Genomic DNA, 6000 nt, shown 5'->3' with positions numbered 1-6000 from the left:
CTTGTCTCAGGAGAGACCCTTCCCAACTGAAATAGTGTTTGCACACATTCCAGAGGAGATGCATTGTCATACTGATAACTGGAATCTCACATGCCAAGTTCTTTGAAAATTTTGCTTCAGTTTGTAATCACTAAAATAACATCACATACCGTTTCAATCCGTGGAGTTTCATTTCGTTTCCTCCATTTCTTCTGGGTACTTCACATATTTGTCAGGCTGTGTACTATGCGTGTGCCCATATTGAGCTCGAAACGTTTAGTTGGCGGTATTCTGAGTTGCAAAAGATATTTTAACAGTCATGTCATCTGACCAAAGTCAGACTGTTATGTAACAGAGTCTGAAAGAGAACTGCATAATTGAAACTGTAATGGTTACTTATCAAAAAAAGGTAATGCATATGTGTAGTCATACCCAGTCGTGAGGTATGAGTGTCTTTCAGTAGTGATAAATTTTCGCATTATTATTAAAATGATAAATACTGTGTTTCGCTAGATAAAAAGTTTTAAAGAGTTGTCCACCAAGTCATTGTTTCAAGCTTAAAAAGAGGTAATAGCTGCTGACTTGTCAGTGCGAGATTGGGACCACATTGTGGGCCACTGGAAAGTTCCCAACAAAAATGCTGACTCTTTTACGGACAGCAATGAGTGAACACGCGTTATCATAGAATAGGACGATCTGAAACACAGTTCCCCTGTCTTTGATTCTGAATGGCGTTTCTTAGCTTGGTGAGTCTTTCGTCGAACGCACGAGCTGCAGTTGGTGGAGAAAGTTTCTTGAAATCTACCGAAAGATAGCCACCATTTCTCGATTCACACAAGTAGATTGACTGAATCTTTTCGGTTTTAGTGAAGATGACTGCGTTGACAGTCGTTTTGATTCTATTTTGCTGTATGATAGCCACGTCTCGTTGACCACAACAAAGTGGGGCTGACTTCCATCTTGTCGATATCGGTCAAAAAACGGTCGCCCGCTAAACGTCCTTTGCTCTTTCTGTTGGTGGGTAAGCATTTTGTGTACCTACATTGTAAACAATTGGTTATATCCGAGTTTTTCAGTGATATTTCTATGTATATTGTCCAAGCGTTGATCAGGCCAGCTTCTGGTCAACCCGTTGCACGATCGTATCAGTCAAGATACTGAGCCTGCCAATCCACTCTTCTTTATGCATTTATGTACGGACACTTTTGAAGTCTCGAGAGAAATCTTTTCTTCACTCATTACCGTTGGGCCATAAACTAGACACAACTCCTGATGAATATGAGTAGTTATAGTTCCTTTGCAAACAAAAATCTAAAGACAGCATGCACATTGCCTTTGGCAGATGCAACGATTTTAAATGCCTTTGCTCGCTTTCACTCACTGTCAAAGAACTACTGAAAGCATAATGATTTTGTGGCTTCGTAAACAGTGAATAGATGATGTTGGATTCGAGTAAATATCTTCTGAGCAGCAAACTATTACACTATTACATATAAGTAATTACATCTCCTGGAAATGTTATCTTACAATTATTGTTGCAAGCTCCACACAAAATAAACATGTACTCATCACTGTTGGATTTTCCTCTTCCTTCTCATCAAATTCAGTGGCTTGGGTAATGATGTTAGTCCACATGCTGTGTTCTGAAATAGTCTTGTACTCTCTAAAATCCCAAATACTCTCCGACAGGGAGTATCGTGATCTGCAAAAGCTTGTAAATCTCCAAAACAGTATTTGAATCAGCTACACTCGCTACAGTCATCCACTTACTGCCAGTAAATGTCGAATTCACCAATACAGGAAAATCAAAATGATCTCCCATAAGAAAGTTTGTACCTCCTATAAGCTGCTGTTGACTTGACGCGCCAGCCACATCAACAGTAGCTGCGTACGAGCTCGTGTAAATTGGAAAACAATGTAGTCGAGAATAATGTCGGCGCGACATTGCTCAACAAATCGTTGGCTACATCTTCGGAAGACCGCATATGGATTAACAATATCAGAGAAGCCAAGGGTTTTGAGGACAAGAAGAAAGAGGAAATTCGATGATGATGAATACAATTTATTTCGTGTAAAGCTGGTAGTGATAAGCGTAAGATAATAATGTCAAGATATGTGATGATTTATTACAGACAATAAAGACGAAGATGGAGAGGAAAAGAGTGGATGTAATTTCAACAAATAATAACCAGGGCATCTGTGCAAAACTTTCGCAGTTGTATAGTTTTAATAATGACAGATTTAGAATAAGTGTAGTCATTGGGATAAGAGCAGGTATGGAAATAAAGAGAAAATATCTTTAAAAATGAACCGAACGATATGGAATAATAATCATGATTTTATAATGTATCCTTGTGTATGAATTTCCATTTGTCCAAAAATGTGTTTTACATTCGGAATATTTGTCCTGGCTCATATGATGGGCAGAGATCAGAGACTGTCATTACAGATAGAAATGCTTTATTTCAGCTCTGAACATATTTACATGCAATCAGTGTCATCAAAGTTAACAAAATAATAACAACAACAATAATAATATAAACTTGGACAAATGTCATTAACTATAAGAAAATAACCCAAGATAGATACACTACATATTTAAATAAACGCCAATAACAGTAAGAAGTTTCCTAACAGCAGGGCCACATAACCTATAAATTTAACTCGACAACATTTTCATTTACAATAAGCATGTTATACTGCAGTAGCAATAAGTAAATCACAATTCAATGCGACAAAGAGAAATATGATTCTCGTTTCAGAAAGTCTATCCTTTTGACAGGATTGACTGTGCATGTTTGTGTGAGTTGCGTTTGCGTGAGTGTATGTGTATGTGTCTGTCGCCTATTTTTGACAAAGACCTTGTTGTGACGGTCTTTTTGTTGTACCTGTCTGCGACTCAGCATCTCAGCTGTGTGATGAGTTGCAACTATTCTTTTCATAATATTGTTACATTCCAGCCTGGATTATTCCATTGTTTGACTCGACTATTCTCTTTCCAATTCTAAAGGTGGCAAGGGTAAAAGACGGGAAGCGAAAGGTTAATTACAATGTGTGCAGAAACCAGATGGCGGTTATAAGAGTCAAGGGGCATGATCGGGAAGCAGTGGTTGAGAAGGGAGTGAGACAGAGGAACGGAATGGACAGTGTCTTGAAAAGAAGATATAAGATGAACATCAACATAAGCAAAAATTAGGCTAATGGAATGTAGTCGAAGTAAATCAAGTGATGCTGAGGGATTTTGACTGGGAAATGAGACACTTAAAGTAGTAGATGAGGTTTGCTAGTTGGGAAGCAAAATAACTGATCATGGTCGAAGTAGGGAGGGTATAAAATGTAGGCTGGTAATAAGAAGAAAAGCGTTTTTGAAGAAGAGAAATTTGTTAACGTCTAGTGTAGCGTTAACTGTTAGGAAGACCTTTCTGAAAGTATATGTATGGAGTGTAACCATGTATGGAAGCAAACATAGATGATAAACAGTTTGGACAAGAAGAGAATAGAAGCTTTTGGAATGTGGTGCTACAGAAGAATGCTGAAAATCAGATGGGTAGGTCACGTAACTAATGAGAAGGTAATGAATAGAATTGGGGAGAAGAGAAATATGCGGTACAGCCTGACGAGAGGGGATTGGTTGGTAGGAAAATTCTGAGGCATCAAGGGATCACCAACTTAATATTGGAGGGAAGCGATGGAGGAAAAAATCGTTGAGGGAGACCAAGAGATACATACAGTAAGTGGATTCAGAAGGATGTAGGTTGCAGTAGTTACTCAGAGATGAAGAGGCTTGAACAGGATAGAGTAGCATGGAGAGGTGCATCAAATCAGTCTTGCACTACCGCAGAAGTCATGGTTATTATCTACAACAATGCTGTATACAAATTCCCAAGTTAATAAGCACTTTAAAAGAAATAAAATGACATTTTAACAAGATGATATAAAACGAAGCCTATTATTTGTGATTAATAAGTTAGCTTCGTAAAATATAGGAATGAAACTAGGTATCATTGATACCCTTTTGCATATGATACATAAAAGTCTCTTTTACGTTACGATTTTCCACAAACAGTATGTTTTAGAGCAAAATCGGTACGCAATGTCAGAAGCCGATCAAAAACCTTTTCTAACGATATCTCATTCATCCATGTACGATTAGTATGAGTTGAGAAAAAAGGGATTTTCACTTGATAAATAATATACTGTATATGATGATCCAAATTGAGTCGTGGTTAAGGACCCAAAAAACCATTTACTAAATGTGTGTAAGCATGACGTGTTGGCACGGGATTCAGTGATTTTCGGACATGCCTCTTCATTTTAACCCTGAAGGTGGTTCAAATGGCTCTAAGCACTATGGAACTTGACATCTGAGCCGGCCGGCGTGGCCAAGCGGTTCTAGGCGCCTCAGTCTGGAACCGCGCGACCGCTACGGTCACAGTCCGCAGCTCGTGGTCGTGGAGTAGCGTTCTCGCTTCCCGCGCCCGGGTTCCCGGGTTCGATTCCCGGCGGGGCCAGGGATTTTCTCTGCCTCGTGATGACTGGGTGTTGTGTGATGTCCTTAGGTTAGTTAGGTTTAAGTAGTTCTAAGTTCTAGGGGACTGATGACCATAGCTGTTAAGTCCCATAGTTCTCAGAGCTACGGTCACAGGTTCGAATCCTGCCTCAGGCATGGATGTGTGTGATGTCCTTAGGTTAGTCAGGTTTCAGTACTTCTAAGTTCTAGGGGACTGATGACCTCAGATGTTAAGTCCCATAGTGCTCAGAGCCATTTGAACCATTTTTTTTTGACATATGAGGTCATCAGTCCCCTAGACGTAGAACTACTTAAACCTAACTAACCTAAATACATCACACACATCCATGCCCGAGGTATGATTCGAACCTGCTACATTAGCAGTTGCGCGGTTCCCGACTGAAGCGCCTAGAACCGTTCGGCCACAGTGGTCGGCTCCTAAAGATGGGACACTCGTTGTAAAGCTACCCCATGAGATTTTAGTAAGCTACCAGATTTCGCCGAGAAATAAAGTTTTTCATTTGTGTATGCTTTAGCCAGTCATCTGGATGATCCATTTACATCAAATCGGTTAACTGTTCTCCTTCAGTGCATTCAACAGCAGCATGGATAGCGCTAGAACATTAGCAATAAATTTGTTTCAGTGAAATGCTTACACAAATCCCTTAATGAATAACCCGGTATCGACGGGGCAGTCTATTATAAATAGCCGTCAAAAATTTCTTGGCCGATGGTTGCGTCAGAGCATGCTAAGAGTGAATTGGAATCTTCTCGTGGGAACTCCACGGAAATGTTGACCCCTAACATGTCAGAACAACATCTGACGCAACCATCGCCCAATAAATAGTTATGGGCTGTTTATAATGACTAGTCAGTCGACACCAGCTTAGCCATAAAACAATTTATATGGGAATTTGCTAGTAACAAACTATTATTGTTTAAAGTGACAAGCTCTCTAATGCTCTCTGGTAATAACGCGGAAAACAGCAGCAGTCCTGGTGAGCTGTCTGGGATAGGCTCAGTGGCTGTCTTGTCATTCCATCGAGAAAGCGCCTTGCCTGGCTATCATCTGAACACAGCAAGCCTCACAATAAATGAGACCTGTCGCCAGTGATTTGGGTTTATGACGAGGACGTCACAAGTAGCCTCTACTATCTGTGTGGGGAAAAATGTGTGAGCCTTTTTCTCGACCTTGTAGGAGCTAGAAGCGATTGCGGTCGAAGTTGTTCTGAAAACTTGCTGCATGACGTATGGGCTTAACACGGCCGATTTTGTAATTGTTTGGACGGGTACATTAAGCAGATAAAGTCCAGCAGTTCTAACGTCAAGGTGAGCGCTTCAGTTGTTGCGCTACTTTTAAATGTAAGCCACGGCTGACCACTGTCGGTGTGGAAGTATTTGCAGTAGCTTACTGCCTTCAGTTTCTCGCCACGATCAGTCGGCGGCTGGCAGTGCCATTGGTAAGTACATCACAATTTTTAGTATAGTTCCGGTTAGGCTTATTGGCGGGT

The 6000-nt window shown here is 40.4% G+C and overlaps 1 protein-coding gene across 1 annotated transcript in view; it reads left to right on the top strand.

Annotated features, from left to right (window-relative positions):
• Positions 1-5829: 5829 nt before the first annotated feature.
• LOC124798514 (lysosomal acid glucosylceramidase-like) overlaps positions 5830-6000 on the top strand; it is a 249659-nt gene continuing 249488 nt past the window's right edge. Inside the window, exon 1 of the mRNA XM_047261957.1 lies at positions 5830-5949. The gene's annotated coding sequence lies outside the window, so the exon portion shown is untranslated. The remainder of the gene's footprint in view (positions 5950-6000) is intronic.

The sequence above is a fragment of the Schistocerca piceifrons genome, chromosome 5 (assembly GCF_021461385.2).
Source record: "Schistocerca piceifrons isolate TAMUIC-IGC-003096 chromosome 5, iqSchPice1.1, whole genome shotgun sequence".
Lineage (NCBI taxonomy): Eukaryota > Metazoa > Arthropoda > Insecta > Orthoptera > Acrididae > Schistocerca > Schistocerca piceifrons.
This window is presented reverse-complemented; position numbering and strand designations above follow the sequence as displayed.